Source organism: Zeus faber (assembly GCF_960531495.2).
Source record: "Zeus faber genome assembly, chromosome: 4".
In the NCBI taxonomy this organism is placed as follows: domain Eukaryota; kingdom Metazoa; phylum Chordata; class Actinopteri; order Zeiformes; family Zeidae; genus Zeus; species Zeus faber.
In genome coordinates, this window is record NC_137191.1 from 22,608,371 (window position 1) to 22,618,812 (window position 10,442).

A 10,442-nucleotide genomic window follows, 5' to 3' on the forward strand; every position below is an offset into this window, starting at 1 on the left:
CACAACTAGGCTGGTTCCTTTTCATATCAACACACAAAAGTACACAAGACTTATAAAAACAAAATATTTTATTCCATTTTTTCCTTAAGATTTTTACTTTACAATTTAGCATTGAGGTGTGTGTGTGTGTGTGTGTGTGTGTGTGTGTGTGTGTGTGTGTGTGTGTGTGTGTGTGTGTGTGTGTGTGTGTGTGTGTGTGTGTGTGTGTGTGTGTGTGTGTGTGTGTGTGTGTGTGTCATAGAAAGGACGACTGCTTTTGGCGAGAAGGCATTCCCAAACAAGATCCCGGGGTGGGGGGTGTTTTCAGAAGAGGTCAGGCATGTGTTTGAGAAGCACTTTTTGGTTGAGCTTTGAGGCAATGTCTGAGAAGATGGCCTTGCTGGTGATGAGACTGTCCATGTTTCTTGTGCTTGTTTGTATGTTTTCTTCGTAACATCTTGGAATCCAAAGTGGAAGAATGCGTCTACCAGGTGATTAAGGGTTTGACTTTCAATCTGGACGCCACTGTTTTGACGTGGTGACGTTAACGTAGAACACCGCTCCTGCTCCTGGGCAGGCCGTGATTTGGGCTAGTTGATCAAAACTAAATGCAGCGCACCTTCATTTTACAGTGTTTTTAGTATCTGCATACCTAAAATGGTGGCAATAATGTTCTGACAACTTTGGAAATAGGATGTCATTTAATTTGGGTTTGACATTTTTAACCTAAATAAACAAAATATGAAAAAAAATCGTCATTTTCTTTTTTGTTTGTCCTTCCAAAGTGGCTTACCAATCAACAACTCGATGGAACTGAAAATACAGCCATGTGTTCTGCTTACACCAGGCGACATTCTGGTTTTGTAGCTCACGCTCAAGTACTGATTATAGAAGCCGAACCTCTTCAATGTGCACATGTTTGAGTTGGGGAAAACCGGAGTCGGTCGCAAAACAAGCAAAACCTCATATTCTATCGTCGATGATATATAGCCCTGGTGTGAAGAAGAAGCAATGACCTGGATAGGGGGCAATGTCCTTGTAAGTGTGTGTGTGTGTAGGGGGGGGGGGGGGGTTCTTCAGAAGGAGAAGTATTTGGTGAACCACTCCTGCTTCAGCCCTTCTGTCCCAGTGGCTCTGTGCTCCAGGTAAGGACCCCTGTCAAACACAAGGAACAATCAGGCTCTTGGAATTTGACATTCGAGCAGTGACCCTCAACCTTTATCACACCAAGGACCCTCAATTTCATACACAATAGTGTCACAGGGCCCATTTGCTAAGATTTTATCTCTGGGACCCCAATCTGAATCGGAGGGCTAAGGCCTTCAAGATACATATAATCACATTCTTTTAATCTGAAATAATTTTGCATGGGACCCCCCCCCCCCCCGGATCCTCTTCAAGTACCTACATTGAGAAACCGCATTAAAGAATGATGTGTGTGTATATCAAATAAATATTCTTTCAATTTTAAATGACTGTTACTACACTTTGTTTGGATTTTGTTCTATCCTTGTAATTTCCTATGTATCCAACATGTACATATATATGTAATGTTGTCTTTGAGGATTCTATGTTTGGATGACTTGATTGCCTCAAGTGTTGAAGATCGGTCATTGCACTAGCACTTAACAACTTTTACGGGACCCAAATGGCTTGCCATACCTCAGTAACATCTCCTCAAACTATGAGTTGAAAAAAAAAAACTCACTTTGTCGTCTCTTCTTAAAATGCAATTTTTCTCATAACCTACACCTACACACTGGCGAAGAAGAAATGAGAAATGGAGAAAGTCTGAGAGATGAAGAAAGTCGACAGGAGTACAAGCTGATGCGGCGCAAGGCGGGAAAAAAAGTGGCAAAGGACAAGGCATACGACGAGTTGTATGAGAGGTTGGACAGTAAGGAAGGAGAAAAGGACTTAAACTGATCGGCAAGACAAAGGGACCAAGCTGGGAAGGATGTACAGCAGGTTAGGGTGATGAAGGATAATGATGGGAATGTGCTGACTAGTGAGGAGAGTGTGTTGAGAAGGTGGAAGGAGAACTTTGAGGAGTTGATGAATGAAGAAAATGGGAGGTAGAGAAGAGTGGAGGATGTGGGGATAGTGGATCAAGAAGTGCAGCAAATTAGCAAGGATGAGGTGGGAACAGTATTAAAGATGATGAAGAGTGGAAGGGCAGACCCCAATCTGAATCAGAGGGCTAAGGCCTTTTAGATACCCGGGCGTTTGTTTGAGCTGAAACCACGGTGACGGACGTAAAGCTGCTCCTGGCTGCCCCCCGGAGGAAGGACAAGCCAGGATGGATAATGACGATAAATAAAGAATCTTCTAACGTACAACGCAGCAGGTTCCAAAAGTAACCAGACGGGGATATGCATTTGTATGTACTGCATGATAGAGCAGAGTTTCTCAAATAGGGTACTTGTACCACCAGGGGGTACTCAGACAAAAAGTGTTAAAAAATATTTGTTATATATTATAATAATAATATTATATATAAGTATTATGGGTTTTTTCCCCCTCCCAATGGCAGTGAAGGGGATTCACAGCTGAAAAAAGATCTTAATGGGGATACACTACAAAAAAAATTTGAGGACCACTGTGATACAGTATAGACGACAATAAACTGTCGTGGGATTCGGTTCCTGTCGAGTCGTGTCAGTGAAAAGATTTGTTTATTCGTTCCGACTTGTTCGTCTGATTCGGTTGGGATAATTTGCAGGTCAGCAAAAAATTGTGTGCATTTGGGAGATGTTATAATGCAGATTCTGTAAATCCTGTAAGTGTTCAGGAGTTTCTTGAGGGAGGGGACCCTCAGTGTTTCCCATTTATTTTCATTTCCTGCAAGTTTAAATTGATGGGGTCAACTTGAGATGTTTTATTTGAATTTGAGAGAAAAAAACGGATGTTACGAGTTTTTACACAGATCTGGCATCTTTTCCTCTAAAACTTCACCAGACGGATGCATTTAAATGTTAAATGCATGCCCCCGGACCACCTTAGAGGGTTTGGAATCCCCCCCCAACAGTTTCACAAAATAGAGGCCCCCAAAAAACATTTTGCATAGGGCCCCAGAAGCTAGAAACAGACCTGCCCAGCCATATGTCTGAAGAATGAGTTGAGGAAAGCTCAAGCGAATAAAGAATCAGTGGTAGCAGTGTCCTACCGTGCAGAGAAACCTGATGATATGCTTTGGAAAGAAGGGATTCTAATTAAAGTGCATTTGATTGGAATTGGAGAAACAATCTTCAACTGGATCATGGACTTTGAGTGGCACAACTATCCAGATGAAAATAGATACACAATCATTATGTAAATATTCGGTGGAATATGGTACTCCTCAGGGAAGTGTGGTAAGTCTGGTGCTCTTCTCCATTATGATTAAAAATGTATTCAAAAATGTAATGTTAGATGTAGGAAGGTCTTAATTTGCGGACAACGGGGTATTGTGTAGGAAGAAACGAGGAACATGTTACGAGGGCACAGGAAGGAGTTAACGAAGTTGGACAATGGGAAGCAAAATGGGGGTTTAGACTTTCAGTTGAGAAAACAAAAGTTGTATCTTTACCTGGAAGGAAAGATTAGAGAAAACATGCATTTCAAATGATAAGGACATAATCTAGCTTGAGAGCTTTCATTTCCTGGGGGTATCTTTTACTCTAGATTGACATGGAGAGAACATAATAAAGTACAGTATAGTTGATAAGTGTAAAAAAGTTATACATAATAATAATAATAATGAGGTGCAAAGCAGGGTGAAGTGGGGAGCAGATATTGTGTCATTGACACACACACACGCACACGCACACGCACACACACACACACACACAACCTCGTGATGCCAAAACAGCTATGTTGTATCTGGCACCAAGACGTTAGCAGCAGATCCTTTAAGTCCTGTAAGTTGTGAGGTGGGGCCCCCATGGATCGGGCTTGTTGTTCCAGCACATCCCACAGACGCTCCATCGGATCGGACCCTCACCCCGGCCATCCACACGATGTAGAAGAAAAGGTGATTCATCAGACCAGGCCACCTTCTTCCATTGCTCCATGGTCCAGTGATGACACTCATGTGCCCATTGTAGGCACTTTCAGCGGTGGACAGGGGTCTTCATGGCCACTGACCAGTCTGCAGCCATGTAGCCCCAAACGCAGCAAGCTGTGATGTACTGTGTGTTCTGGCACATTTCTATCATAGCAGCATTAACTTTTTCACCAATTTTTCATACAGTAGTTCTTCTGTGGGATAGGACCAGACGGGCTAGACTTCGCTCCCGCGAGCATTAATGAGTCTTGTGCGCCCATGACCCTGTCGCCTGTTCACCGGTTGTCCTTTCTTGGACCACTCTTGGTAGGTATCCAGGATAGATGATGGTAGTCGTGTGTATGGATCTGCATCAAAAGCAACGCTTTGTGAGTTGGACAAAACACAGGCTGGGGCTCTGCGAGTATGTATAGGAGCTGTAAAAACATTGCCAGTGTGTGCCATTCAGGATGAGGCAGGAAAATGCCACTGCACTTGAGGAGGATTGTATAACCAATAAGCTGTTGACCAATGCTGACCAGCTGTTGACCAGTTATTGGGTTAATCTGAAGGGACAGGGAGATTATCACCCGTCAAAGTGTAATTGAATTGTTGGGAGAGGGAGAGAACTCAAAAGACACGTTTTGGGTGGTGGGAGTGGCAGTAGCATTAGATAAGGACGTACAGTACATGACGAGTGCTCTCTCCATGTAGGGGGCGACCGGGGCATCTTGTCACAGTTTTCACGCTCATATGTATCTTGGGATCAATACATCATATTGTTAAAAAAAAAGAAAAAGGCATACCAAATGAAAGAACAAAGTCTCAGACATATATTTACTATATATTTCATATCTTATTTCAGTAAAGAGTTATAGGCATTTAAATAGTGAGTGTGCACATGTGACACATCGTCCCTTCAGCACGTCAGTTGTCACACTGCCATGACATCTGAATCAAGGCATCAATGCAGGTTACCAGGGGGATCATTTCTCCCCGGCAAGCGTCACTGATCATGGCTTTTTGCCCTTCTTCTTGACCTGGAAGTATAGAGGTCCTGAAGGGTGGACAGGTCACAGCCCATGATCCTCTCTGCTGCTCTGATGACCTGTTGAGTCTGGCCTTGTCCTGGACGTTGGCAGGACCATACCAGACACGCACTGTTTTTCCCATCATTGAATAACCTGTATGTGTTGCTTGCTGATATTCTGAAGTATAAACTTGAGTAACACTTTGAATTAGTCATTTTTGGTAGGTTTAAATTGCTGGGGTCAATTTGACTCCAAACATAAGAGATATGTGTTTATTTTTACATAATAGTTGGGTTCATTTTGACAACAAAGGATGCAATAAAAGTGCTAAGAGTAACTGTTTCATTAGTAGCTCGCAGGGTCTTCCAGTGGCTATTCACATTGTTTAATGAATACATTTAATTTAAACATTACATAGAACATTTAAAAGAATTGAGAGCCAATCAGTCGGTTGACTTCTAAAATATATTTCTAACGGATAAACTTTGCATTTTGTTTTTAAAAAGTGTGCTTACTTTACAGGGGGAGATATATGAACATGAAGAAGACCAACTTCTGCTGCCGAAGTCACGTGATTTCCTGTCAACCTGCAGACGTGCCTCTTGCGGATGTTCGCCATTTTGTCTGCGGCCAGCCACTCTCGTGTTCGTCCCGAGCACAGTACTGTATATCCAGCTGGGGCCTTGCAGACCCTACAAACCACGCCCATGTGCACATGACACTAAAAGAGGCTGAGGAAGACAATAGCAGATCAAAACACAACAGAAAATGTTATTAAAAAGGTAGTCAGCGCTTGAAGTGGAAATAAATTTGTGCCGGTACTCCCCTTATTCACATGGAAGGGTATAACTATATAAATAGATATTTATGAACAAAAAAATGTATTTGTTTATATGTTTTAGAATGTGAATTACTTTCGCAAACTCCATATCTTGGGATCATTAAAGGTTTAAACACATGCACTTAACGTAGGCCTACTATAACTTAAAAACACGGTTTTTAGTCTCATTTCTGAATCTCGTATCAGCCTATGTTTGTAGTTGAACACCGCTCCACAATGATTATAATTGTACACTTTTTTGACACCCCATTAGGGGACCTGCTAATGAGATAAATAATTCACATTTATTAATTTATTTCCGATGAGTCAACAGCAACATGGGTCCATAACAAAACCTGTGTGAATGTTTCTTTACTTTCCACACAAGCGTCACGGCTCAAGGTCCTGTTCCTGTGTAGGATGATTCATACTTATCTGTGAATCAAACATCCAAATTCACTATTCAAAGCAGAAACAACCATATAAAGTGGCTTTACCCCCCTCCACATTGTGCCTCTTCAAAGTACAGTGCTTTCAATGCTGAACTTAGTTCAAAATGTTGATAATAATGAATCAAACTGCAGGAGTTGCCAGGAAGATCCAGAGGAGATTTTTAAATAACAAGTGCTCTAAAGTGAATCACAAAAAAAAAATTAAAATTAAAATTAAAAAAAGACTTCCCCACGAATGCCAGAAGTGGAAAAAATGGAAAGAAATTGTTTGACGTTTACCAAAGGGGATTATTACCACGAGGTCACTCTTTGGCGTGAGATGGGAGAGAGTCGAGCGAATGGGTCACTTTTACTTTTAAAAGTCATAATAAGCTTGAGCGTCTTTGGTAAAAGGGGAAAACACCCATGAAAACCCTGCAATCCATCCAGCTTGGTATGTACTGCATGAGTATCTCAGAATATGCTTTTGAAATTGGACAAACTCTTGGTCAGCTATATCAACCCACCTTTAAAATGGAAAGAATCACATTTTTAAAGATTCAAGCCTTTAAAAGATAAACATTTTAACTCCACGTTTTAAAAAAACAAACAACTGGAAACGGAAAACTTATTATGTTTACATAACAACCATTTGAGGAAAGGAAAAAAAAACAACCAATTCATATACATATATATATATATATATACTTTTGAAATGTTTATTAATAACACATTAAGTAATAACAACATTCTCTCACCTGCTCCGTGCGCCATTTGTTCCTCCTCTTCAACTGGGTCTTCGAAGCCACCGTAGCGTGGGCGTGTTTTGTAGTTTCGCGAAGCCGCACACAAGTGTTGCCAGGTTGGGCGGGTTTCTGTCCATCTTTTTTTTTTAATTTTAATCGTTTCGAGCTAAAAAAAAAAACGACCAAAAAACAAAAACATTGGGCGGGTACATCAAATTTTGGAAGGTTTTGTGAAACAACTGGCGGGTTTTCTTTCTTTAACAAGAGGGAGCGATCGGGTCCCCCCGTTCCTCAAAAACAAAACAAAACAAAAAAAAAAACAACCCAAAAACGATGGATCGTATTTAACTTCGTTTGTTTTCTGGGAGTAAACGAAAGAAGCACCGTGCGTGTCGGGAGCACCTTTTCAGTCCCGCCGTCAGCGGTTACCCGGCGCGGGGCTGTCTTTTTTGGTGGATCGGGCGACTTTTAGGCCGTGGTCGGGCTGTAAATTCTCAATCGGATCTGGCAACGCCGTCTGCAGCGACCCACCGAAGCCGCCTCAACGAGACGAGGGAGGGCTCTCTGTGACGGTGACTCTCTGTGAATGGGAGCGCTTGGTTTCCCCATCCAGATTAATAATAATATTATTATTATTATTATTCACAATGGATGCTGATCATTTTAGACCAGTGACAAACAAAGGGAAGTCGTTGTTTATGAAAACCTACGGCAAGTACAGCCGGAAGCTCACTGCCTGGATCTCGCCGGACAACCGCAAGAATGCCTTCGAGAGCTCCGGGTCTGATGTGGCCGTCTCTGAGCCCACCACACGGACAAGGTGCGCGACGAGGAGCGTCCTGTGTTTGATTATCACAGCGTGAAACCGAACCTCACGCCGTTGGCGTTTTTCAGCCACGCGACGCCGTTCACGTTCGCAACGTATTTTTTTAAACTTAAATTTGCCGCCATGCTGCATTCGAGGCCACTCGGAGGTTGGGGAAAACCGGCCCATCTGGGGTGTTCTCGCACATAATCGGTGCGTTCGAGTTTAATAAAAAAAAAAAAAAAAGTCATAGTCGCCCGCAGAAAATTTGTTGTGGTGTTGGTTCTGAGACGGCCGTACCTAAATCGAATTAAGAGCCGGAAAAGATGCCGCGGTTTTTGACCTCCCTAAGTTGGAGATCTGGGCGTTTTACTCTCAAATTCCGACTTTCCTTGAATGCACCTTTTTCGAAGTAAATGCTGCCTTTGTGGCCCCCTCGGAAGTTCCTATTTTCCCACTTGTCAAGGCGTATGAAGACGTTGCGTTCAAGTGCCGTGAAGTCATGATCATCGAAAATGTCAGTATTTTGCATATGTTATGTATGATTAATTAACTTGCGACAAAGACAGCAGAAAGTAAGTTCGCCCCGTGAATAATGAATAGCGTCAGTTTTTCTCTTGGTCATACATGAGAGCTCAGGTTAAGACAAACGTCACAACTCGGAAACTCGTGTTTTAAGATCATGCTGCATTCAAGTCCTCGTTATATCTGTGTTGGGAAGTCCTAAGTATGGCATTACATCCATGGAACCGCTTCTCTTTGTATATGCCACCAAAGCATAAGCTGCAATGTGCTACATATTTGGGTTTAGTATTCAGAGGTCATACCTTTATGATATGCCTACTTGTTTTTTAACCATTAATCATTAACCAACAATCATTTTCTGTAGACGCCATACCCGAGTAACAAAGCCCACATTAAATGCTAAAGATGATTATGTCAACTATAAAAAAAAAATAGATATGACTTTGTCAATACGCAGCTGTGGGTGGTCAACACTGTGACACTAATGGTTACATGTAACTGGACACCCCTTTTCTCTTTGAGTTTGTTTAAAAAAAAAAAAAAAAAAGGCAAAGCAATGGACGATTCTTAATAATTGTCCTCTTCCAGCACTCCTAGATGACTGAACATGACCTCAGTTCAATGACGAAACGTTAAGTACGCAATGTGGTTTCTTTTTCCAAGGAAATGGCCATGGAGTGGTGTTTAGAGCAGTGTTACAACCATAAATAATGACTGCAATGAAAATGTCTCTCTTATTCAGAGTGGAGAAGAAGAGCGTGGATGGGGAAGGATCCCGTCCTGCCAAGAGGAAGGCCATGGTGTGTCTGAAGGAGGAGAGTGACCAGGAGAACAGCTTTGTCTTCTCTCCTCCTGCTCCTTGCCCCTTTCAGCAGAGCAGCAAGCCATCCAGGTCTGTGTAAGGCAACAGAAGAAGGTGCACATCTACAGGATAGATGTGCTTCAGAATGAGTGTTGTGCTGCCACAAAACTAGGGACGCACCGATTTGTACTGATGTACCGGTTGATATTCGCCTTGTTCTCATTGTTGTCATCGGCCTATCCGCAAATAAGAATCCATTCACCTTTGGCAGTGGCCGATGTCAATCTGTTGCAAATCGTATTTTGAGCTGACTAAATGTTGTATGGGCATTGCGCACCTGTGTACCTCTCTGGCGACGGTGCCGGTGCGACCGTGTTCCAATGGTACCAACAAGCAGTGTGCTTTTACTTTATATGTAGGTTATTTTTATTTACTCTGTTTCCTTGTGGAACGAAACAAGCACTGTGTGTGATGGGGACACGGAAACAGGGTAAAGGCACGGGGGAGTAAGGAGGAGGTATGACTGTAAAACGAAACAAGTGTGCCGATATGTTGCTATGGCGACGTACAAAGACTGTAATACAATATAATAAACTAAATTCTTTCGTGTCTGCTATTATATATAATGATTTATATACAACTAATTAGCTGGAGCTGCAACTCTATCACTGGGCCAACCGTGCCATGCGAGACCACCTCGTCTAAATCCTCCAAACACCGAACAGCCTCCATACAATTTATATATAGAAAAAACAGCTTTGATATCAATCTATAGTTTTATTACTGTGAAGTGAAGTTTTGGAAGTGCGATATTCTAGAGAAACCGCCATCTACCGTCTCTGTCAACTCCAGCAGACCTGCCCAGTAGAGTAGGCTCCTCATTTTCTCCATGTCTGTATGGTAGCTACATAACATGCCGCTTTACTTCCGTTGCTGAGGATGGCAAAAAGTTTAGTTATTTAACTTTTATTATTGAGTTTATTATTATTGAAAGGTTACATTAAATGTTGTTTCATACATTTGTACAATAGAATTTGTGCTCATTTAGATAGTGTGATGAAGGGCTGAAAGACTTTACAGCAGTTCTGTTTTCTTTTTGTTTGTATAATGAAGATTTCTTTGTTTCCCTGGCACAAAAGAGGGAATAAATAACAACAAAACCTAAATAAACAAACAAAAAAAACATCAGCTATAGACAAAGTTGTTATTTTTAATATCTATTTTGGTGCAGAATTTCACAATCAGTGCATCGCTACACAAAACCATTGCAATGGAGACT

General features: G+C 41.9%; 1 long non-coding RNA gene across 1 annotated transcript; it reads right to left on the reverse strand.

The window, feature by feature from the left end:
* Window positions 1-50: 50 nt before the first annotated feature.
* Window positions 51-7,314, reverse strand: LOC307229193. The gene is made up of 3 exons (XR_013844119.1): window positions 7,044-7,314; window positions 5,550-5,765; window positions 51-1,134 (listed from the first exon to the last, which is right to left on the reverse strand). It is a non-coding gene; the product is annotated as an uncharacterized lncRNA (long non-coding RNA).
* Window positions 7,315-10,442: the final 3,128 nt, after the last annotated feature.